The 26323-nt window shown below is 36.2% G+C and overlaps 1 protein-coding gene and 1 non-coding gene across 2 annotated transcripts in view; one reads left to right on the top strand and one right to left on the bottom strand.

Annotated features, from left to right (window-relative positions):
• FBXL17 (F-box and leucine rich repeat protein 17) overlaps positions 1-26323 on the top strand; it is a 476643-nt gene that overhangs the window by 112864 nt on the left and 337456 nt on the right.
• TRNAC-ACA (transfer RNA cysteine (anticodon ACA)) lies at positions 13497-13569 on the bottom strand. Its single transcript has one exon. It is a non-coding gene; the product is annotated as a tRNA-Cys (tRNA).

Here is a 26323-nt window from a genome sequence, read left to right as displayed (position 1 = left end):
CAACATAACTAAAACTCTGTTAAAAATAACTTAAATATTTGTGCTGTTCCTGAAAATGCCAAAGTGCCACAGCAGGTCATAATGAGCATCAAAACTTCTAAAAATATTCTCTGGCAAAGAATTTGGTGTTGAATTCACGATACACAGTTAGATAACTAAGCAAGGAACATACAGAACCACCACCACAACAAACCCCAAGGCATTTGTTAACCTCATAGAAGTAATAATATCGCACTAAATGGCTCAGCTCTAGATACTGTTTATATAGTCACAATTATATAAACAGTAATATGAATCTAACCAAAATTATAACTAGGTAGGAAAGATTGTGTGTATGTTGGATCTGAGTGGAGGAAATAGAACTCAACCCTTGTTTCATGTTGAAAAGTCAACAGATAATGCCTAAAACTTGAAATCAAGAAATAGCAACATAAGCCTGGTATTTAGAGATAAGGAAGTCAATTCCAAAATAATAATCTGAAAGAACTGAAAATGCTTATTACTTCTTAGAAGGGGGAAATGAGGGCAGGGGAGAGGAGTCTGCTATTTTTAAAAAAATAAACCTTCTGAAGTTATTTGCTAATTCAAGCCAGGTGCATATATAATTTTAATAAAATGAAGCCTAAAAATAAAGAAAAAAAACAAACTTTAGCCCAGTGATAAATGTTTTGACTTTAACTTTTGTCAGCTAACAAAACTTAGCTGATGTTTTATTTGAATATCAAGATAAGCGTTGATTTTCTTTAGAAGGCATCATACTTAATTAATTTGCCTAATATTAATTTGATGTCTGCAATGTGCTAGGCATAGCAGGGGATGTAAATGTAAATTAGACAGTAATCCTTGCTTCCAAGGAAGTTGTGATCTAGTCAGGAGATGAGATATATGCAAATAACCTAAACGGATGGTACAAAATACCTGCCAGGAGAGCAGGCTTTCCTGAGCCTTCTTGACTCTGAGCTTTGCCTCAGGCCTTGGGTTAATAATACAGCTCATATTTCCAGTGATCGTGGTCTCATTTTGATTTGCAGAGTTGGCTTTGTTCTAGATCTTAATTTGTTTCCAGTTTTGATGGTCTTGACCCTTTTCTCATGGCTTCTCAGCACTTTTTTGGGTGGACTTTACCTAGGAAGATACTCGCCCAGTTAGAGAAAGCCAGTAGGCAGGAACAGAATATCTTCATCAGTAGTTCTATTTTTAATTTTACTCTTACTTATGTAAGAACAGATGTTTTCTGAGTACCAATGGTAGGGCAGAGGTAAATGTTCTGAAGGTTATTTATAATATTTATATGAGATAGGAACCAGATGTTCTCTCAGATTTCCTTCCAGACTGGTCTTTTGAGTCAGAGACTCTTCTGACTGCAAGGGTTGGAATCCAGGAGAATGGTTTATAGGTGAAAAAACAGGCCTGGAGAGGTTTAGTGGCTTATCTAAGGGCAGAGAGCTGGCTGTTTTTAGAGTCAACAGAGAGGCCAGTTTTCAGAGTTTTGGCTAAAATGTTTTCATGCTTATCATGTTCCTGGTTTTTTGCTACGCACTTTCTCACTTCGTGAGCACAACAGCTTTATGTTTTAGGTGCTATTTCCTGCCCCTCCCTGATAACCAGATACAAAGTGAAATCTATTTTTAGTAACATCTTTAAATGTGAGTTTTTCTAAGTGATTTGTCTAGGGTTGCCTTGCTAGAAAGAGGCTTTAGAAAAAAAGTGATGTGTTGTTTATAAAAACCTTGGAAAGAAATTGCATTATTTCAGATTTTAAGAACTCCATTATCTGATTTTCAACCAATTCAAGACAATATAATGTGTGAAAATAAAGTGTGGAAATAAATTGACATGTCTCGCATGTTAGAAATGACATCCTGGGAGGTGGAACCATAAAATGTTATGCACATGGTCAGTCTTTCCATGGACACAAACTCAGGATTCCTTGGGGTTGAACCTCAATATGCACCCAACAAAGTTCTGTTATATTCCCAACAACCAGGGAAACCTATGGCTACTGAATTAAAAGTCAGTTATTGGATTGCTTAAAAAAACCCTGAAACCTGTTCTTTCTCTTTTTTGAATTTACCTTTGAATCTGCCTAAATGTAGGGATCAATGAAGATATATTGAAAACCATATCGTTTTCATTTTCTTTGTAGTATTTTATAAAATACTACAAAGAAAACATTGTAGGAACAACCAAATGAAAAAGTTAAAATCCATTTTACAGTGTATATGTATTAAAATATGCTGCATGAAAAAAAAAATATGCTGCATGTTAAGCTTTTAGGACCCTAGAATGTAACTTATTTTTATTTATAAAGTAGTTATCTATATGCCACAATTATGTTCTATCTTAATGTTTTTCAGGATTTTGGAAGAAATATAGTTCAATATGTCAGAGAATAAACAGCAAATGTGTATTGAGATACATGTATATAAACTTTTCTTCAAGATTGATTAATCTCTTTGACAGAGTTCTACTCAACACTCTGTTCCATTGCGTTGTACAAGTCCTTTGTACATTCACTAAAGCCACAGTGAATTATTTCTAATATCATAGATATGCATATAAAGCAACATAGTTAGTATGTAGGTTGCACAGTGTCCTATTACAATAAATCTGTGAACAAGTAAAATGTATGTAGCCAATTTGAGGAGGAGGAGGACATTAGGATTAACATAAACATTGATACTAAATAATTTTCTTTTTTTTAAAATTGAAGTATAATTGACTTACAATATTATGGTAGCTTCAGGTGTATAACATATAGTGATTAATATTTTTATACATTACAAGGTGATCACCACGATTAGGTCTAGTTACCATCTTTCACCGTACAAAGTTATTACAATATTATTGATTATATTCCCTATGCTGTACATTACATCCTCATGACTTACTTATTTTATAAGTGGAAGTTGGTACCTCTTAATCCCCTTCACCTATTTCACCCATACCCCCTTAACCCACCTCCACTCTGGCAACGACCAGTTTGTTCTCTGTATCTATGAGTCTGGTTTTATGTTTGATCTTTTATTTTTTTAGATTCCACATATAAGTGAAACCATATGGCATTTGTCTTTCTCTGTCTGACTTATTTCACTTAACATAATACCCCCTAGGTCCATTCATGTTTTCTGAATGATTTCCTGAAGGGCATAATTCAATACCTCTGACAGCCCTGTATAGGAGAAAGCAGAGGGTAGGCTTGTCTTTTGTCCTTTGTTCTTACCGTTATATTTTAGCTCACATTTATGGGGTAAAAAACATATTTTTATGAAAGTTTTAAAAAATTTAATTTTTAAAATTAATTAATTAATTAATTTTTGGGTGCGTTGGGTCTTTGTTGCTGCGCGCGGGCTTTCTCTAGTTGCGGTGAGCGGGGGCTACTCTTCGTTGTGGTGCGCGGGCTTCTCATCGCCGTGGCTTCTCGTTGTGGAGCACGGGCTCTAGGCGCGCGGGCTTCATTAGTTGTGGCACATGGGCTCAGTAGTTGTGGTGCGCAGGCTCTAGAGCGCAGGCTCAGGAGTTTTGGTGCATGGGCTTAGTTGCTCCGCGGCATGTGGGATCTTCCCGGACCAGGGCTTGAACCCGTGTCCCCTGCATTGGCAGGCAGGTTCTTAACCACTGTGCCACCAGGAAAGTCCCTTGTGAAATTATGGCTTATGTTAAATTATTAAATATTATTTCTACAAGTTAACATATTGTCTTTCCTTGGAATACAATTAAGTAGGAATCTGTTACTCTTTAACATTGCAGAATTAATGATGGAGAAATTAGACAAATTTATGATTTCCATTTTCTCTCAGTGTTCGATGCATCCCTTGGGAATAAGTGATGTCTTTATGATTATTTTAAATTCTTATTGGATCATTAAACTTAGACACATCAGTGATTTAAATAGTGGAGAGAAGGAAAGCATGAGGGACAGAGTTTTCTCTCTAGGTGGGTACTGAATTAAGGAAGAAGTTATGTATAGTCAGAATTTTGGGAATTGGTAATTGATGTCTTGTTTCCTCTGAAATATCAGAGAATATATAATTTAGCCAATTCAAGCTCAGTTGAGGGAATATACTTGAATATGTTGCAAATTCTTAAAACTTTATTCCTCTTTCTTAGAAGCACAGTTGGCCACTTAAGAACTATTTTACCAGTAAGTTTCTTTATAATGCACCTTGAAAGTTATTTACATTTGAAGTTCTAGATTCTATAAAATGTATTCATACCTTAATTAATTTTTTCCATGAATTCAAAACATGAATTTACCTAAGGATACCAATATTGTAGGAAAAGTTGATTTCATGTTTATTATTACTTTTATGTGGATACTTTTTTTACAAATTCTAAATTATTTGCCTAAATATTTCTTAAATTATTGCTAGTCTAATTATCCTCAATAGTTAATGCTGGATGTTAGAATCAAGGAGGATGACCACTTTATTCATTTTATCTTGCAAAGAGAGCAAAGGAGAGGGGGAGGGAGAAGGGGAGAGGGAGGGGAGAGAAGCCATTAAATGGTGAGGTAGCACTTCTGCAATCCAAAGGACTTTGAGTGGAGAGGTGGCACCTTATGTTATGCTTTAACAAATACAAAAATATTCGTAAAGATTTAAAGTAATACATTTAGCAGGTATGAATTATTTGAAGGCAGTCTTCAAAGAACCATTCCACATGCTTAAATACAAGGATTACCATTATAGACAACCCGCTGAGGCACAGAAATGAAGATTAAAAAAACTTCTTTTCTTAGAGTAAAATGTTCTTTCTATAATTCATATGACTTGTCTTTAAAGGGAAATTTCATATACAGGTTGGTAAAGCTTTGCTTTTCTACATTAGTTTCAACAGTTGCTTTGAACATGCAGTAACAATTTTGAATGTTTTTTCTGAGAATGTTTTATTGACATGGTGATTTAAAAAAAATTTTTTTTTAACATTTTTAGATTAATTAATTAATTTATTTTTGGTGCGTTGGGTCTTCGTTGCTGCGCACGGACTTTCTCTAGTTGTAGTGAGCGGGGCTACTCTTCATTGCAGTGCGCGGGCTTCTCATTGCGGTGGCTTCTCTCGTTGCGGAGCGTGGTCTCTAGGTGTGCGGGCTTCAGTAGTTGTTGCTTGCGGGCTCTAGAGTGCAGGCTTAGTAGTTGTGGCGCATGGGTTTAGTTGCTCTGCGGGATGTGGGATCTTCCTGGACCAGGGATCGAACCCGTGTCCCCTGCATTGGCAAGCGGATTCCTAACCATTGCTCCACCAGGGAAGTCCCCGACATGGTGATTTGCTTTTACTTGCTGAGCTGATATATGATTGTTCTTTAGAATCTTTTAGATCATTGTTACAGAATCTAAGACCTTGAGAAAATCCAAAGACTCTACTCAGAGGCCTCAGATCATATTCATATTAGCTTATGCCTTTTCTAAGAATACAGGTGTAATGGATTCATCTGATGGTGGACCAGATTTGCTATGCGTAATGAGAAATTGAGAATTTTCCAATTAGAACGTAAAGAATAGCAGCAGTACCTGTTACCTAGCTTTGTGAATTAAGTAGTGTTTGCCTCTCTGCTGTCAGGGAAATTTGATATCTATAAAGCTCTCTTGAAGGCCTAGAGTTATTTCTGTGACTTTTACCCTCGTATCAAGGAAAGGCGTAGTCAGATATGTGTTTCATGTATCTTTCTATATGTAGTATAATATACTTAAATGGTATTTAAATTCTCAGGCATATGTTCACTGCCAACTTTCAGAAAACAGATGATTGCTGGAAATCACACCAAATATATTACTGTGCTTTTCCTAATTTTAGTAATTTCATTTGTACCAGAAATTTTTGAAGCAATTCAAAAATAGTGTTTTTTCGGAATTCTGTTTTTCCAAAATTTGTTATCAACATAGGATTCTGATTTAACAAAAACTTGCTGATTTGATTTTGTACTTATGATGCTTTTTAACCCTGTCCAGCTCTATTCTTCAATCACATATGAGCATGTTTCCCATTGTTGCTTAATTGCTCTGAATACACCTAAGCCAGTTTTATATCTGGTAACAAGAAAATCTCCCAGTTATGAAATTATAAGATTGGAAGAAATCTTAGGAATAAACTAGTTCATAGGTACAGATTCAGAAACTTTGAAGATATGTCCAACTTGCTTTCCAAAATGCTTATGCCAATTTATACTCTCACCAGTAATGGAAAGGTGTTCTCTTTTCTTTATATCATCTCCAACACTTTTGCAAGAGGACTCAGCAGTTTTACCGCTAGGTACATATATACATAAATATGCATATCTTACAGAGGCTTTTGTACATGTTTTCAGAGACGTGCGAGAATGTCCATTGCAACATTGTTTGTAATAATTTAAACATAAATTGATAATATAACTGATAAATAAATCACTGTATATTAAAGAATTGGAAGTGGTTGAATTAATGGAGTAGATTTACATATATCTATGTCTACATCTCAGCAACATAATGTTGAATGAAAAGATAAAAGCAAATTGTAGAAGGATGTATAAAATATACTTTTTATAGAAAGAATAAAACCTGGAAAATACTACTTTATAGGATTGGTGGAATATTATTTAGCTTTTCAAAAGGTTTATATAATATGGAGAAATGTGTGTTGTGTATAACAGGGTAGAAGGTCGTCTGTGATTATAGCTACAGGAGAGCGACTACATAATGCGTTTACTGTTGTGTGTCCTTTGTTTGTAACCTGCTTGTTCTATAATTTTGCCAACTTCTTTTGGCTCATTGTCAAGGAATCTTGAGAATTTTGAAAACCAGATATTAGATAGTATCAGGACAATACAGTGTGGCTATAAGGAAGGTTTCATTTAAACTGTTGTTTGATTCATCTGATAAGGGATCAGGCATTTATTGAGTAGCTGTTATGCATCAAGCCCTAAACTAAAGGGATCAGACTTGATTTTCCTGTTCTAACTAAATAAGAAAATAATAATAGCTAAGAACAACTGTCTCTGAATAAACATGAGAAGATTTACATCCTCCTTATTAATAATTAAAGAATTCGAAGTGAGAACACCTTGAGATCATTTTTACCTTGCAGGTTGGTGAAAATAAGAGGTGTGACAATACCTGGTAGAGAAAGAGACACTCTCTCCAATGAAAATCAGTCAGTATAGTCTTTCTGGAAGACAGTGTAGCAAAATCTCTCAAAATTAAAAAGAGACATGTTCTTTCACCCAGAAGTCACACTGTAAGGAATACTGCAGATAACTTTCACATGTTTTTTCAAAATGTATGTACAAGGATATTCATTGAAGTACTGTTTGCAATAACAAAACAAAATAGACAACAAAACAATAGATAACTTAGATATCCATCAGTATAAGATTGGTTAAATAAGTTTGTATATTTTCACATGATAGAATACTTTGCAGTTATTATATAAGATAAACCTATGCATGTCGATATGGAAGGATCTCCAAGATATTATAAGTGAAAAAAGAAAGCTGCAGAACAATGTATCAAGTATGAAACTGTTGTTGAAATTGGAAAGAAAAATAAAGAGGTACATATACTGTACACAAGCATATACATTAAACAGTTTTTTTGTAAGCAACTATAAGAGACTTGAGTGATTACCTTTGAGAAATGAAAGTGAAGAGAAGATGGCTTTTACTTTTCATTTGCTACCTTTCAGTGCCCTTTATATTTTCTAAACTAATACAGGTTTAACTAGTATTTTTGAAAAATGCTAATAGGGTTTATCTCTGATTTTGTCTTTTTACCCTTCACCCTTATTCCTACTTTCATGATAAAGTAACACCAGCTACAACAAGGAAACAAGCAAAAATCAGCAAGTGACTGAGTGATTATATAAAACACAAAAGCAATTATGTTTTTGGTGAGCATAGATGGTGACTGAAAAACACCCTTCAAAATATGTTGGTATTAATAGTTATTTATTGTCTTGTTAGTTTAAAACATGATGTAAAGTTCAGGACAGTAATGGCTAAAGCCAATTGGTCATTAACTGTGATAATCACTGACCTTAAAAAGGAGAGTTGGTCTTCTAAATGATTTTCTGAAGTTGTTAATAACTGCATTTGAAGATTAGCAGTTATATTGTGATGGTGACAAGCGTGCCAAAAGACATTGGCCCCATTCATATGAAAAATTGTGATTTTAGTGTGTAATTTGCAATAGCATTCATCAAAATTATTCATTCTTTCCAAAAGGAAAAAATTGATTGGTAGCAGTCACAGTGCCAAGGTTAGCATTAATGGTGCTGAAACATCTAAATTTCCTGGCTTTTAAACCTTTTAAAAACATTTGAAGAGATTTATATGGTTTCTTGGATATGTAACAGTTCTTAAAAAATAATAAGGTCACTTTTTCCTTGCATGCAAAAAATGTGTTTTCTAGATGTAGAAGAGAGTTGTCAGCTTTTTCCAACTATTTTTACGATCTCTTCATTCATTGGGGTTTACTTTTAGATAAAGGAAAGAGGAGTTAGTTTCCCTGCCCTAATGTGGTAGCCTCCATTGGGACTTCCCCTGCACTCATATTTTGTTAGTATAGGAATATGTCTAATTGTGGGCAGGTGACCTCTAATAGCATGTTTCAGAAAATACGGGTCACATATGTGTTGTTGTTCTCAGTTCTGCACTGCTCCTCGGGGCATCTTGCTTGGGGTAGTGGATTATGAACCAAGGCCAGAGTAGAGGGCATTCCTAATGCAGGGGTGCAGTGTGCTCCCTTTTCTTTCTGTTTCTGTGTAAGTTGCACTCTTATGCAAGTTCATGTCCTTACAAAGATACCAGACAAACAGCTTCACTATTTGGATAAGTTAAGTATAGAATTCTCCCAGTTTGTAATAAAATATGCATGATACTGTTTTTAATACTGATTTGATATGTTTCTGTAAATTAACATGTTGGTACAGAATAAAGCAGTATATTTAGTAGTGTTGGGCCAGATCATAAGTAGGAATCAGCCTTCACTTTTAATCTTTTTTTTTTTACCATGGTTAAAAGTCATGTTCAGAGGTCTTATATCAGTCAGATGCATTCCTGGCTTGTCTCATACCATCCCTAGCAGGGAAAGAGACTGAAATTCTCTTTTCTTAAAGCAGTAAAAGGGATAAAACATGTCTAGACATTGTAATGCAGGGTCAAGAAGGACTTAGGTCTCTAGGCCACATGATCAAGATCAGTGTGTCCATTTGTTAGTTGAGAAAGAGAAAGGAATAGGAAGGAGGGAGGATTAGGATGGGTTGAACCTGGCTTTGAATTTTTCTCAGCCTATCCCTGCTTGAATGTTTCAGTATCAAATATAATTTAGAAAACTCAAGAGGAGAAGTAAAGTATATTGTATTAATCCAAATTGTTACTCTTTGTCTTCCTCTTCCTTGCTTCCCAGTGTTCCAAGATTTCTTTATCGTTTCTTTTCCTTTGCAAGAACTACTTGTTATTTTTCAGGGTAGGTCTGCTGGCAAGAAATTCTGTTTTTCTTCATCTTTGAATGAATGTCTTGGTTTCCTATTCACTTCTGAAGGATATTTTTTCTGGATATAGAATTTCGGCTTGACAATTCTTTTCTTTCAGCACTTGAAAAATATTGTCCCATTTCCATCTGGTGTCCTTGGTTTCTGATGAGAAATCTGCTGTAATATTGAATTGTTTTTCACATTCCAACTATAGAGAGATTTTGCTGCTTTCAAGATTTGTTTGTCTTTAGTTTTTAGTAGTTTGATTATGATATGTTCTGGCGTGTGTTTCTTTTTTTTTTTTTTGAAGTATTTGTTTTATTTATTTATTTATGGCTGTGTTGGGTCTTCATTTCTGTGCGAGGGCTTTCTCTAGTTGTGGCAAGCGGGGGCCACTCTTCATTGTGGTGCGCAGGCCTCTCACTATCGCAGCCTCTCTTGTTGCAGAGCACAGGCTCCAGACGCGCAGGCTCAGTAATTGTGGCTCACGGGCCCAGCTGCTCCGCGGCACGTGGGATCTTCCCAGCCCAGGGCTCGAACCCGTGTCACCTGCATTGGCAGGCAGATTCTCAACCTCTGCGCCACCAGGGAAGCCCTGGCATGTGTTTCTTTGTGTTTATTCTTTTGGGGTTCACTCATCTTTTTGAATTTGTAGGTTTATTTCTTTAACCAAATTTGGGGAAATATCTGCCATTATTTCTTTGAGTACTGTTTTAGTTCAACATTCTTTCTCTTCTTTTTTCTGGAATACTGATGACATGAATATTACATTTTCTGCAGTCTGTTTTCTCTGTGTTTTTCAGATGGGGTACTTTCTATTTTTCTAGCTTCTGTTTTACTGGTTTTTTCCTCTCGTCTTCATTTTGCTTTTGAGACCATCCAGTGACTTTTTTCCTTTTGATTATTTTACTTTTCAGTTCTAAAACTTCCATTTGGTTCTTCTTTATTTCATCTGTTTCTTTACTGAGACTTTTTTAAAAATTTGCTTCAAGAATGTCTGTACTGTACTTGTTTACTGAAGCATTTTTTATGATGTCTGATTTAACATTTTTGTTAGATAATTCCAACATCTGCATCATCATGGTGTTGGCATCTCTTGATCTTTCCCTGGGAACCTGAGGACAACACAGTGGTGAATTCCCTGGATTGTCTTTTTGCCTCACACATCCCTCATTGGGTCCTGGAGAAGCTAGCAACCTGGAAACATCAGTGAACACAGGCCAAACCAAAACAAAAACAAACCTCAGGAAAACCGTGCTATCCTGCTGTTTCTAGCCAAAGGAAAAGTCTACATGTGTTTGTTTTATATATGATGCCCAGGGTTTTTTTGTTTTGTTTTGTTGTTGTACTTGGTGGGAAGAGTAGGATAATACCTCTCATTCTGGAACCAGAAGAGAAGTGCTGGTGTGAATGTTAATCCCTGACATGTGGCGAATATGAATCACGTCACTTCCTAGCTTCATACAGATGAATAATACAAACCCCCAGAAGCCATGAATACCCTGAAGATTTTTAGAAGGCAGTAAAAGTTAAATGCCATGAGTAAAAATTAAAACATGCTCAAAACTTTAAAAATTCAACTTTGAATATCAAAAATTTAGATATATTAATTTTGAAGACATATTAGTTAAAAATTTCAAACCTGACATTAGAAGAAATCTGATAACACATAAAACAAAGTTAACTATAATCGGTTATATTTTTATGAAAGTGACCTTATTTATGAGAAAGCTCTAATCTGATAGTCTTACCTCCATTTTTACAGAATATAAAACGGAGGTATAGAAGATTAAATAATGTGTCCAAGGTGGCCACAGTGCTGCCTAAGGCAGAGCCAGAATTTAATACCTGGATTTTTCATTCTTACCATATGTTTTGTACATTCACATATCTGGGCCCTTGTACCTATTGTTCTGAGTGGTTCTACCTCACCTCCATGCCTGAAATGATCTTTTAAAGGTCTCTCCTTTGTGACTTTCAAGATACCATTTGGTTCCCCCCACAAATGTGTAAAACTAATTGCTCTCTCTTCTGTGATCCAAAAGCAATTTTTGCATGGCTATTTTAGCATTTATCTCATGTTATTATGGGTATCTGTGTACATTACTCCTCACCACCGCTGCACATACATACATACTACACAGGGCTTTTACATACTTGATGATAAACATTTGTAAATTGAATTAAAATTAAAATCTGACTCCCAGTTAGGCACTACTTTGTCATTGCATTGCCTCCTCTAAATAGTTAATGAACTCTACAATGTTAGGTAAGGACAGATTGCCTAAGATTTCAAAAGACCAAGCTCTTCAACTAACTAAACCAAAAATCTCATTGAACAAAGATGTTTTTCTTTTGATGCTTTTCTTTTTTATGAAATTCCAGAAACTTAGTTTTCACCCAGATTAACATATAATCTTTTCTCTCTTTCGCCAAATGAACCAATTTATTTGAATACAATTGTATTGAGTTTGTATTATATGAATTCTTTACATGCATTATATTTTTTAATCCTCACACAACTCAATGGGGGTAGGTACTGCAGTAACTGAGATGAGAATATTGGGATTTGGAGAGTTAAGTATGTAGCTGGTGTGAGGTGAAATGAGTGACTCAAACCTAGTCCTTGTGACTTCAAGTCTTAACCACCTAAAGTTGTAGAGATTCCTGCCGGCCCATTTCTTTTTATATACATGCTTATATACATAGCGTTTGCCAGATCCTGATGCACATATTTTGAAAACATGAGGAAGAGGGAGAGCTTTGTGGTAGGGGAGTAAGGGAAGGTGCAAGTTGTATGGCATCTATTCCTCATTCAACCCCTGGTACTTGGTTTTAATTCCTATGGTTTGAGGGAGAGGGCCAGAAACTGAAGAAACTGTGTATGGAGAGACAGACAGACACTGTGAGATGGTGGCCCCATCAGGGCTCAGGTGGTGAGGTTTGGGGCAGAACTGGGGCAGAGGCCATTGGTTCCACTTCTGCAGTGCTCTGGCACTCCCAGGACTAGGAACTTCGATGCCATGACACTGGAATTATCATAAGAGGCAGGAAAAGCCTTGAGCTCTGTTGAGTGGCTCTGCTGCAAGGCACACGGAGGCAACAGGAACCAGAGCAAATCAGCACCTGTGGGACAGCAGCTAAAGCTGAGCGCTTGGGCAGGAATGAGGCACTACTTTGGGCATCCCAGAAAAGACTATGGAGAAAACTTAGAGATGCTAATTTCCATCAGTCAGGCTAATGGGGAATTCTAGCTCCCTAATTAGGTCACTAAAAGCAAATGTGTCCCTATTTTATAATTCCATGCAAGTGAGGTCTGGGATATATTTGATTATTGTTTTCAGACAAAGTACAGGCGAGAAGCTGTGTAATACAAGCACATTATCACCATGTTGCCGAAGCCGTTGGCTTTGAGAATTCCTGGAATGTATCCCTCCACTAAGCATTTCATATTTGTGTACATTTAAAGTACCTTTTAATACTGTGTTCTAGATGTATGTCTTTTTTTGCAGTCCAGTTATATGTTGGAACAGTGATTCAGTGTTTTAAATTTTTGCTTTATATTTTGGGTCTAAACTAGTGAATTGGCTCTACATAGTATTATGTTTCTTAACAATTTTTTTTAAATGTACGTTTTTTCAATATATAGGGGAAATATATAAACAGATTTTCAAAAACTTGTTTTTGGCTTACCCAAGCAAAGTGTATTTAGATGCATTGTATATTGTTTTATAATACATTTTCTTCTTATTGCATGGAAGAATAAAGGCCAGGGAGAAATATGGTACTAATTTATATCTAATATTTTATAGGTTAAAATAATTTACATCCTACTTTTCTAAATTTTAAGAAAATTTACATTTTGTTTCTTAAAATTTTCTAAACTTATTTTTTAAACATTTATTTATTTATTTTATTTATTTAGTTTTGGCTGCTCTGGGTCTTAGTTGTGGCACACGGGACCTTTGTTGCCGCGTGCGGGACCTTTGTTGCCGCATGCGGGATCTTTAGTTGCTGCATGTAGGCTCTTAGTTGCGGAATGTGGGATCTAGTTCCCTGACCAGGGATTGAACCCGGGCCCCCTGCATTGTGAGCATGGAGTCTTAACCACTGGACCACCAGGGAAGTCCCCACGTTTTCTAAACTTATATGAGAATTATTTAGGTTAAAATAAGAGAATCAATTTTAAAAAGCCTTCTCCCATGGTTTTTTTACCTTTTTTAACATTTGTTTTCTGTGACAATGGAGTATTGATGTAGAACTTTGGAAAATAAGAACATAAAGAAAATTAAAATCACACACATAATCCCACTACCAAGAGGTAGTTAACATTTTATCTCCTCAGTTTTTTCACTCTGCTTATATACTTAATAGAATGATGTTTAAACTCCTAATAATTATATATCCTGCTTTTTCAATTACATTATATTTTCTGATTTCATTAAATGTTTTAAGAAAATATGATCTTTCATGGCCACATAGCAGTCTATCAAAAATATATATCATCATTTAACCATTATCCTAATTTTAGTACATTTGGGAGGCTTCTGTGTTTTTTCATTACTACCAATACTGCTGCATTGAGCATCCTGGTCCACAAATCCATCTCTTGTCTGCTGAGCCTATTGCTCAGAAGTCCCCAGATGTGCTCTTTTTGGGTAAAAATATGTAACACCTTTAAGACTTTTATACTATAGTTTAAATAAATGTAAATAAAAATCATCTAGCACAGTGCCTGGCAAATAGGCACTCAAATACTGACTGTTAACATAGAAATTCTGCAGTATACTTGTCATTTCATCCTCAGTGATATGGTTTTTCTAGTACCTGCCTTTCCTAGATTTGACTGATTCATTCATGTATTCCATAAATGTTTAATGAGCACCTACTATCTGTCCAGCCCTGTGAAGGTATATGTTAACTTGGACTTGAGGAATGTTATGAAAATACTTAAAAACCTCCTTTGACCCCTTTTTCCTGGAGAGATGAATCGGGTCTTGATGTTGTATAACGTGAGCTCTGCCCTTTCTGAGCTTCTGATTTAAAAAAATGAAATGAAACATATTTATACAACATAACTTTTTCTTTCTTCTGCCAAAACTGACAAGGGAAGTGCCTTTTTCTCACATTCTTGTTACTGAGCATGGCTTCCTCTGTGAAGGTTAAGGGTGTGGACCAAGTGGACTAGGTCAGGGTGGGTGATGGACTCGCCATCTTACTTCCAGTTATTGTGGGAACCTTATTAAAGGAGGTGGGATTTTATAAGCTGTTTGAAATGTAAGAAAGAACATTTAGTGAGCTGTAAATGCATTTGTCTGACATGATGAAAAATGTATAACCTAATTTTAGTTTTGTTTTTTGATAATAGGTTTTCTTGTTTAAAGAATGTTAAACATGAATATGCAAGAAATGTTTTATATTCATACATTAGGGTGTTCGTATGCTTTTTTTTTAAACAGGTGATTATTGGCTCTCATTTATGATTAAAACACAGATTGTTAGGACTTTATACCTTGGTTAGATTTTATTCATCCTGGGAAGCATTTTTCTCTTGTTAAAATATTAAAGCCTAATCTGAAATATTTTCACAAACACAAGTGACTTTTTGAAGGTCGTGCTCTTGCTTGTATGTATTTTCTTTTTGCACATTATGCATCAGCCTCCCAGGAAGGAGGTGGTTCTTTGTGGTTATAGAATATTATACTTATAAATCAAACTAATTATATATTGATGAGTTAAATTCCTTATAATCACAGGTAAGAAACTTTGCTATTCTACTTATTATCTAAGACACTGGATATTTAGGAGCATTACAAAGCCCAATTTTGGTGTATATACCTTGTTGTGCTTTCCAAAGGCTTTAACAACAGTAGGAATGTACTGTCATCTCCAAGGGCTGTTAGAGTAAAATAATTTGTCAAGTTAGAACATTAAAAGTAGAATCAATATACTTTAGAATCAATATACTTTAGAATCAATAACCTTAGAAATATAAGGTTATTTGGATTACTTCCTTTTATTATCTATAATTTTAGATATATTACAAAGTACAGGTAAACTTGTTTTATACAGTTAAACTTTTTACTTTTATTTTACTGAATGAAAGTCTCATTTAACTTACATTTTTCCATCGATACATAACTTCAGCCTGGTGAACAAGTATAGAATAGACAATTTATGTATTGTCATTTATATTTCTTTTTTTTTTTGTCATTTCTATTTCTAATGGCCCAGTGGTAGGTAGGTGGGACATATCATAACAGAGACTATCATTAAATGCTGCTTTATATTCTATCAAGTATAATGATAGGAATAAAAGTTAATTTTGTACAATAATGTTTGAAGTGCCAGCTCCATGGAACTGGGGAAAGGAAGTGTATACATTGAGTAGTGACTAATCTTTATTAAGCACTTTGTATGGTATATGTCCAGCACATGGGAATTCTCTTGGAATGCTCACAAGAACCCCATTGGGTTTCTATCTCATTTTCACACTTTTTGGAAAACAGATAACTTCTTTAAGGTAGTAAGCTAGTAAGATGTGGAGCTGGATTGCAACCCAGTCTGAGTTCAGTGATTTCATGCAGTCAGATAATCTTACATTTCTTTTTGAGATAAATAAAAAGTTTAATATCATTGATTTGAAATTAATACAATAATTATATTTAAAATGCTTTCATTCCATATTATGACCAGCCAGTTAAGAAAGGTGTGACAGTGGGCATAAAAGATTCAGAAGAAACATGAGGAAAAGGAAAGGGACGAACCAGAGAAAGGAGGTAAGGTGACAGATGGAAACACAGGAAAGGGGAGAGGACAGCAAATGTCCTGGAGAGGAAGAGATATTCAGGCAGAGGTTGAGGAAGGAAGCAGAGAATGCCCTATTACATAGAAAAGGAGAGAACCCAGGTGGTTTGGAAGTCTAAGTTACCTTATAATGGTGGCTTTTCCCTTGCTTTGTGAATCTTAGCGTGCCTTTCGAAATACTAACTAGCTCTTCTGCTATTCAGAGTACTTCCCCTGTTTTTTGTGTGTTAGCCTTCTGGGACTTAAGTTCATTTCATCCTTTGCGATGAAACCTCAATCAAAGTTAGATGATTCGGAATTCAAGTTGTGTTTACTACTTCTGTTTTTTCCTGTTTTCTTACATAACTCATGATACATCCACACAATCAAATTTTGGTAAGTGGTCTGTCTGGTGGATTTAATGTAGCCTTCAGTCATATTCTTATGATTTTCTCCTTATACTCTTTGAAATGAATCCTCAAACTAACCATATCTCTTAATTTAAAAGTTTTATTTAGAAATGAAATAAAGCTTGACAGAATGGAAGAGGCTTTATTTTCAGAGAATTAAAACATACTTTCTGTGATATGACCAAAGAATTAATTGTATGTTTATGAAGCAACTACTTTATTATCAATTATGTTTAAGGTCTCAAATTTAGTGCTCATATAGATTCTTTGGTTGTATTTTAAGTATATTATTATGTTGTAATGAAAAGAGTACTGGGCTCCCGTGTAACCCTGTACAGATTACTTTAACTTCTCTGTTTATTCCATTTGTAAAATGGAAATTACACCTGCCTGTTTATCTAACTGGGTGAGTGGACAGATGTATATGTGTACTAGAAAATGCTTTGTAAATATTATTGCTGAATACAACTATGGCTGTTAGGTTAGTAGATTTCTTTTTAGATTACTCCTTTCATTAATTAAAGGATGAGCAGATGCAGAATAGACTAATTGTTCTGTTTCATTTACATTACCCAAATATTGAACTTCAATAAAATAAAGCAGTATTCGTCAAAGAAACTTGGTCAGCATATTAAAGGAAAGTGGTTGAGTCATACCTAACTTATCATAGATCTTTTTAATAGGGACAAATATCTATGCCATTAGTTCTGGACCAATGTCTTTCCCTTTCACAATACTTTAATGCATAACTTATAAATCTCTTTTTATCAGCCGATCTGACTTTTCCAAACCCAGGCTAACATTAAGCAAGACAGCATGAGCAAAAATCAGGCAAGGTCAAATAAGCAATCAAATGATCAGATTCTCATTGGACACTAATGGAATTTTAGACTTTTAGAAAACGATTAGTTATGAATCTCAATGCCCTTTGTTGACAAAAGGTCAGTTTTTATAAAATTGTGGTAAATTTTTAATGAGATTTTTAAATTACCGTGTTGGATTGTTATCTCTATAAAACTATACATAGTTCATTTTTCATATTAAGTCTCACATGAACATTTTTGCTGGAATGATAAGGGTATTATGGCTCTGATTTTTAAAAGAGCCTATTGTTAGAGATATACTGAAATATTTACTGATAAATGTGATGTTTTAGAAGTGGATGGGGCTATTAATGAAATAAGGTTGGCCATGAGTTAGTAACTATTGAAGCTAGATGATTGGTAAATGGAGTTTTATGTATTGTTTTTTCTACTTTTTTATATTTTTGAAATTTTTCATAATAAAAGGGTAAAAAATTTTACTGTTTTGTGCTTCTGATTTTCTTAATGGAATAGTTGTATCATGCTAATTAAAAGTCAAAGTTGTATTAGTAAATATGAGTTCTTAAATAATCCTTATTTTTCTCATGATATATAAAAGCAATACATATTCTAGCTTGCTACTGAAATGATATCAGGTGTATAATGATATCAGGCATTACAATAGCTTAAAATGTTTGAGAAAAATCTTATTTGTAATAATTGAGTATAATTTTTAGTCATATTTTTGTCTTCTTTCTACATGTACTATGTAATTATGGCATATATATAGAAAGTAATAATTCATTGACTACTGCAAATGATTATATTAAAGTAGTGATCACACCTGTAATAAATGTTTTTTCTTATATCTTTATTGGAATATAATTGCTTTACAATCTTGTGTTAGTTTCTGCTGTACAACAAAGTGAATCAGCTATATGTATACCTATATCCCCATATCCCCTCCCTCTTGAGCCTCCCTCCCACCCACCCTCCTTATCCTACCCCTCCAGATCGTCACAAAGCATCGAGCTGATCTCCCTGTGCTATACAGCAGCTTCCCACTAGCTATCCATTTTCAATTTGGTGGTGTATATATGTCAGTGCTACTCTCTCACTTCATTCCATCTTCCTCTCCCACCTCCCCCAACCCCACTGTATCCTCAAGTCTGTCCTCTACGTCTGCGTCTTTATTCCTGCTCTGCCACTAGGTTCATCAGTACCGTTTTTTAAGATTCCGTATATGTGCGTTAGCATATGGTATTTGTTTTTCTCTTTCTCACTTACTTCACTCTGTGTGACAGACTCTAGGTCCATCCACCTCATTACAAATAACTCAGTTTTGTTCCTTTTTATGGCTGAGTAATATTCCATTGTATATATGTGCCACATCTTCTTTATCACACTTGTAATAAATGTTTAACATTTACTCTTCTCACTAGATTGTAAGCTTCATGAGGGCAGTCTGTCTTAATCATTGTATGTAACACAGTACTTGGCACATAGTATTTGCTCAGTAAATATTGTTGTCTGACCATAGTTTAAAAGAAAACTATTCCTGTTTAAATAACATTATTTTAGATTTCTTTTTAAAATTTACTAACGATATGAAAATTTTATTACATAAAGAGCATAGTGAAAAGGTCTTAATGAAATCGTTTATAAAGTGAATCTATACCAAGTGTTTTGTCTCCATATTTAGCTACTTCCTTTGATATGATCAGTACCAATTTGTTTTGTGTTTTTGTTATACTGTTTCAAAGGAGGGGACTTTCTAGTGCATTAATTGTAAGTGTACACTACACCCTGTGAAAAATAATACAGGAAAACAAAGGAAGGTGAAAATGAAAAAGAATTTTTTCATAGAGTTTGAAGACTCCACTAAAGCAATGGAGAAATTTTGTGTTCCATTTTAAAGCTCCTACAAGTATAATGGATGGTCACTTGGTATCTAAGTAAAATTTCTTCATTTGGGACTTTTATCATCACAGTACTTCACATAGTACTTCTTTGTCTGTTGTTAGACGTGGCTGCTTTCTGACTTGGGCACGTGGCTAGGCCTCACTGAGGTACCCCTCTGTGTGGTGTGCTACTGTTCACGTGGGGGCAGGGACCCTGCTGCAGCCATAGTCCACTGGCAGCCTCTCCGAGGCCAGAATATCCCTGTAGCTGGTCCTGGGTACACCTGCTGGATTTTGAAGTACAACTTTCCCTTTATCACCCTTCTGTTAGAGTCTTTAATGAATGGCTCCATCAATTATGTGCCTGCAGTATGCTGGAACTCAAGGGGACCTTACAGTTTTTTAATCCCTATATTACTCATGTTACCAATAAAATAGATTCCCTCCCTCCCTCCCTCCCATATCAAGTCATAACCATTCTGCCAGGCTTTCAACCCTCCATAGTCTAGTCACCTCTTCAAACTTGGTTTCAGATCTAGTCAGAAGGTCCTGGGAAACTGAACTAAACTAGACTGGGATGCAGTACACAGACTAAAATATTCCCAGGGATCTCGCTAGTAGTCGTGGCAGCTATACTTGTTCATATCCCAACCTGTCTCCTCTCTGCTCTCTGTACCTCGTCTTCACACTGCACTAGTACTTGACATGAGGCATCGTGCATATCGTAGGTACTCAAATGTTTGTTGAACTAAAGGGATTTAAGAGACTGAGCAACTCTGAGGGAAATAAGCCCTTTACTATAAATGTGCTTTCTTCAATTTTGAAGGTATTGCTGATTCTAGCCATTGACTACTGGGGTCACTTCTCTTCTTCTTTCCTAAACCAATAGGGGATACTTAGACAACCAAACTCTACTCCAGCTGACTTCTGCCCAGAATCATACGACTCTTCTAGTCTGATGAATTTTGCTGAACTGGAACACATGGAAATGTTTTTGCCCTTCGGTTATAAAGCTCAGTTAGAACCCAGCCTAAGCAGATTGCTTTATGCTGGCTTTATTTTGCATTCAGAAGGTGAGGGCACCCCATAGGCCCACGGACCACTCTGGCTGAAAGACACGAATAAAAGTAATGAGGTTAGCTTTCTTCCTGGAAAATTCTTTAGGAAGTAGACTCACTATGTCCTTGATCCCTGTTGCTCTTTGTCCTTGGAGGTGGAAAGAAGGCCTTGAACTGGTCCTAAAGTCCTAAGTGAGATTAGGTAGTCACCCTGCTAATTTCCTCCCATTAGTTTTCCAGTTCACTCCAGAATCAAAGTGCTGCTGTTTCTTTCTTTGAAAGCTGTATATCCCATTCTTAGCCATGGCTTCTTTGTGGCACTTGGAACCAATAAGATCAACAGATCAAATTTTCTTAGCATTAATAAGGACTTGTTTTTCAACATCAAAACAAGGCATTAACATGCATCAAGACAGGACTTCATTCATTCATTCCTTTTCATTTTGGAGCCCCTGTTGTGTGCCAGGCCTTGTGCCAAGCACTGGGCTTAGCGCAGTGAATGGGATAGGTGGGGAGACCACCGCATAGTGAGCAAGGGTAGGGGGTGGTGGGGTGATGAAAACAGGTGGAAGAGTTAGGGAGGAGTCAGATTATGCAGGACCTGGTAGGTTATAGAGGAGTTGGGATTTTATTCTTGGAGTAATTGGTGCCATTGGAGCATTTTGAATGGCAGACTGACATGATCAGATTCGCACTTAAAAAGATCACTGTGGCTTGATAGGTGGAGAACAGATTTGCGGGGTCAAGAGTAGCAGAAAGAGGTCAAGTTTGCAAGCTATTGAAAATGTCCAGGAGAAGGAGGACATGTCTTGGACCATGGTGGTCTGTGGTATCAGTACAGAGATAGCCCCATGTATACCCAGGGCCATCTTCAGTACTAATATTTGGAGGGTCTAGTTAGTTGTGAATGTTAGATTTAGTTATGGGACTGTTTCTGGATTGATTTCATAAGACTCTTTAAGAGAACTTATTAAAAGTATATATTTCCGGGTCCTGAATTCGTAGGTTTGGGGTGAAGTCTAGAGAAAACTTTTTTTTCTGAGCAAGGTCACAAAATACTTTTATATTATTTAGGACACTCATGTAGGATTACACAGAACAATTCTTTAATGCCAGCAGTATAAAAATGTCCAAAGATTGCTCCACCTTTTTAGAGTTAATACTACAAATTCCTTTCCTCCCCAGATATGCTAGCATCATTTCCAAAAGTTAATCTTTCAGTGCACATTACAAAACCCTTTTCATTGACTCGGTCTTACTCTGATAAAGATAGATCTCTCCTCCCATGTTCCAAGAAAACTTTGTCTTAAAATAAGGATAAATTTCATCTCTTTATTTAGAATCCTGAAATTTTTCTAAAAGCTTCTCCCATCCTTACTTTCTTATTCTTTAATTTTAATCCTTTTTAGGTGAAAGTGCTTTCTTGGATTATCAGTTTCTACTTATGTGGTTTTGTAATTCACTACCGTTAATCCAGCTTCTTCAACACGTCTGAATTAGACTACCCCAGCCCTCTCCTATGCTTTCCTCTTTTGGGAGGGTTCTCAGGATATACAAGACTATCACGGCATTGGCGGCACACCTAGTCTACCTATAGGAGATGAAAAAAGTAATCAAGGGTAGCACTTCTCTTAAGTAAATTCTTTAAAAAGTAGACCTAATGTGCCTTGATCCTTTTCACTCTACTTCTCTGGGGCTAAAGGGAGGGCCTTAAATTTGCTTTTGAGTGAAATTAGCACCATGAAGTAAATCTAGTGTGTATAAGTTAAAGGGCATGGGTTTCAAAACCTAAAAGACCAAAGTTCAAAGCCCCATTTTGCCACCTGCTAGTGATTTGATTTGGGGAAAGTCAATCTCTAATAGGCTTATTTTAGTCACCTGTTAAATGGGGATAATGCTGCCTCTCTAGGCTATTATGAGGATCTCCTGTGATGCATAGAGAGGACTTAGCTTGGCACACAGTAAGGCCTTAGTAAATATAGCCATTTTATTGTCTACTCTCTCTTAAACTCTTTGGCTGCTAGTACCCCAAACCTCAACAGAGTGAGCTGTGTCCAGAGACTGAATCTCTAGATTCAACAATTCAAAAAAATAAAATTTGTAAACAATAACTCTCCAAGCAAAATTAGTGACCGTGTACGGCTCACCTTCTGTTCTTTCTCTTTTTTCTAGCCCAGAATAGTTTAGTCATGTATGAACACTTCTAACACAGTGGCTATTACATTTGCCTCATTTTAGAATTTTCTAGGCCTATTGTTTCTACCTCCTGGAGAGGTTTCTCTCTTGTAGCCACATTTGATCTCACAAGAAACCACCCTCAAAGGATTTCTGAGTGCAGCTTTCAAGAGCTTATGAGAACTAACATTGTCCTTTTCCCTCTGCCCCCTGTGTTTCTGGTTTTCATTTGCTTAGGGTTTAGCAACTAGAGAAGGCCCCCTTAAGGTTCACAAATGGAAGCTCTGCAGGAATCTTTGTGTTTGTTTATATTATTGAGGCTTTTCATGGTTCTTGTGACTCTGAAGGCACAATAGACATTCCTTATCACCAGGGCTTTTCCACCTTGTAACACTAAATGCACTTGCATGCTTTCCATGCTGCTATAAAAGTATAGGCTGGCTTTTAGAATGCCAGTTCAAGGAGACGGTCTTCTCTACCTCTGTCATGTGAAGAGATGACACTATTGAATCTGAGGTTCATCTTCCTCTTTCTCTCCATCACAGCTTTGACTAAAAGATCAAAATCTGCTTTGCAAGCTGATCTCATTCCCCCCTGATTTTCCGATACTACTTTCCAAATCCTGAGCCACATTTCTCTTTGCATACGAATTCTTTTCTACTGCCTGCTTTTCCCACAGTCTGTGAGTAAGTATGATCCTTCAAAATCAAACCGTTCCAGGTGTCTTTTCAACAAATAGCGCTGGGGCAATTCATATGCAAAAAAAAAAAATGAACCTTTCACCTTACTTCACACTATTCACAAAAGTCAACTCCAAGAGCACCATAGACCTAAATGTTAGAGCTAAGACCACCATTAAGGAAATGAAAAGACAAGGCACAGAATGGAAGAAAATATTTGTGAAACGAGTATCTGATAAAGGACTTGTATTCAAGTTATATAAAGAACTCTTACAACTTAATAAGAAAACAACCCAATTTTGAAAATGTGTAAAAAATTAAGCTTATACTTATCACATGACTCAGTAATTCCACTCCTAGATATTTACACAAGAGAAATGAAACATAATGTCCATACCAAGACTTGTGTGTGAATGATCACAGAAGCATTATTTATCAAAGCTCCAAACTGGAAACAATTAAAATGTTTATCAACTGGTAAACAGATAAACAAAATGTAGTATAGTCCTACAGTGCAATTCTACTCAGCAATAAAATGAGCCAACTACTGATACATGTAACACCAAGGATGAACCTCAAAAACATTACACTAGTGAAAGAAGCTAGATACAAAAGACTACTTATGATAGAACTCTGTTTATATGAAATTTCTAGAAAAGGCAGGTATGGATGTGTAAAGCATGGTTGTCTAGGGGTGGGAGCTGTGATTGAACATATGGGCATAAGGGATAAAGGGAATTTTGGGGGTGGTGCGATGCAAGTGTTCTACAACTGGATCCTGGTGTTGGTTGCACAACTGTTTAAGTTTAAGGCCTTTTATTAAGTCTCCTAAAACACATCTAAGCCTACTAAGAGTGCTTCTATACTCCAAGGACTTACTCTGGTCTTGTTTGGCTTATAGCACTCTGTTGATGCTGGAGGCTCCTCCGAGCTCTCTTATTCTGATTCCTTGATCTGAAAGAGAAAGACCCACCAAGCACATCTTAATACCTTTTTTTCTTCTCTCTGAAAGCTCTAACACCTTGGACTTGAGCTTTCTTGTGTCCTTAATCCTTATCTGAATTCCTCTTCCCCCTTTTGAAGATGGACCTAGGAGAGGCGTGATGTTAGAGTGAGATTAGGCAGGGTTATTTAACCAAATGGCCATAGTTACTTAAACCTTTGTTCTCTCTCATCTTCCCCCCCACCCCACTTTTTAATAGAAATTTGTTTTCACTAAAGCTTCAGGCAGCTTTAGTGCCTTAAATATTCTTTGTTAACATAATGTTTTTAGAAAGCTGAGTGTCAGGAAGGCCCATTTTTAATTTATCAATGGCACCCTTACTCTTAATCTGCTGAAGCATACTTTACTTTTGAGGGCAGAATTAATCTTTTATCAGACGTACCATGGATGCTGTTGGTTTCATTATTTTAGGAAAATGTTCTTGTGTTGTTTCAGAATTAATGCTACCCACATACGTTTATATTCCAATATCTATTCAGAATAGATAAGGAAGATACAAAGTAAGAGTCACCCATATTAAATTTAATGCAAAGGAGATGCAAGTCACTGCTGTTTGAAAAACTAACAGTGGTGTTTAACTTGTTGATTTCATCTTGACTGTGAGGAAAGTGAATCTGAAATTAAGCCTATGATAGAGAATATTTGGACCTTCTTTTATAAGCTACAACTTTGTGGAACAGTGAAGAAAATGTTAGCACAATTATAAGAAGATAATTTTATACATGGAAAGTTTTTGGAGGTTGAGGGAGACAGAAAAGGAATTTCAGTCTGCCCTTTGTTTAAAGCAGGGCCATGTAGAAATGCCAAAAGCTGTCAGTGTAACTTCTTTGCATCTCTGGGGCCTCAAGTTTTCACATCCCTAAGAGTCACTTAGGGGCTTGTTAAAAATACAGATTCTTGGGCCACACCCCTTTTGGCTCTGAGATTTTACTAAACTCCTCAGGGGATTCTAATATGTATTACATTAGGTAAGGTTCTTCAGAGAATCAGAATTAGTATGAGGTGTGTGTGTGTGTGTGTTTGTCAAAGAGATTATTGTAAGGAATTGGCTCATGTAACTATGGAGGCTGAGAAGTCCCCAAATCAGCAATCTGGAGACCAGGGAAAGCTGATGGTGTACTTCTAGTCTGAGTCTGAATGCATAGGAACCAGGAGAGCCGATGATATAAGTTCCAGTCCAAGTTTGAGTCTAAAGGTAGGAAACTGGTGTCTCAACTTGAAGACAAGGCAGAGAGAGAGAAAGAGAGAGAGAGTGAGCAAATTTTCCTTCACTCAACCTTTTTGTTCCATTCAGACCTTCAATGGATTGGATGTGACTAAGGCTGAGTGGTCACCTTGGGGAGGGCAATCTGCTTTACACAGTCTACTGTTTTAAATGTTAATCTCATCCAGAAACACCCTCACAGACATACCCAGAATAATGTTTAATCAAATATCTGGGTGCCTCGTGGTGTAGTCAGGGTGACACATAAAATTAACCAACACACCATCCAAATCTGAGGAATTGGAAGCAGTGAGGGGCAAAACCAGATTTCTTGGAAGAAACACTTGTAGGGAGAAACCTTATAAAGAGACCGTTGTTGCACTTTAGGAAGCAGTTGTACAATTTCAGTTATAAAAGATGTCCAGACTAGGCAAATTCATAGTGACAGAAAGTTGCCAGGGGCTGGAGGCCGATGTTGGAATAGGGGAGTGACTGCTAATGGGCGTGGGGTTTCTTCTTGGGGTGAGGAACATGTTCTGGAATTAGATATTGGTGATGGTTATACAACTTGTGAATATGCTAAAAACCACTGAACTGTTCCTTTTGAAGGAGTGAATTTTATAGTTTGTGAAGTGTATGTCAATAAAATATGTACATATCTATTGAGAGAGATGCGAAGAAATGGAGGTAGATAGTGTGGACATCTCTGAGACATTTTCTGTGAAGAAGTAAACAAACGGGTGATAGAAAGGGATGTGGGGTTGAGGGAGGATTTACAAAAAAAACCACAGGACATATTGCAGCATGTCTGTATATGGATTCAAATGATCCATTGGAAAGGGAAATATTAATGATGCAA

Source organism: Eubalaena glacialis, chromosome 4 (genome assembly GCF_028564815.1).
Source record: "Eubalaena glacialis isolate mEubGla1 chromosome 4, mEubGla1.1.hap2.+ XY, whole genome shotgun sequence".
Classification (NCBI taxonomy): Eukaryota; Metazoa; Chordata; class Mammalia; order Artiodactyla; family Balaenidae; genus Eubalaena; species Eubalaena glacialis.
This window is presented reverse-complemented; position numbering and strand designations above follow the sequence as displayed.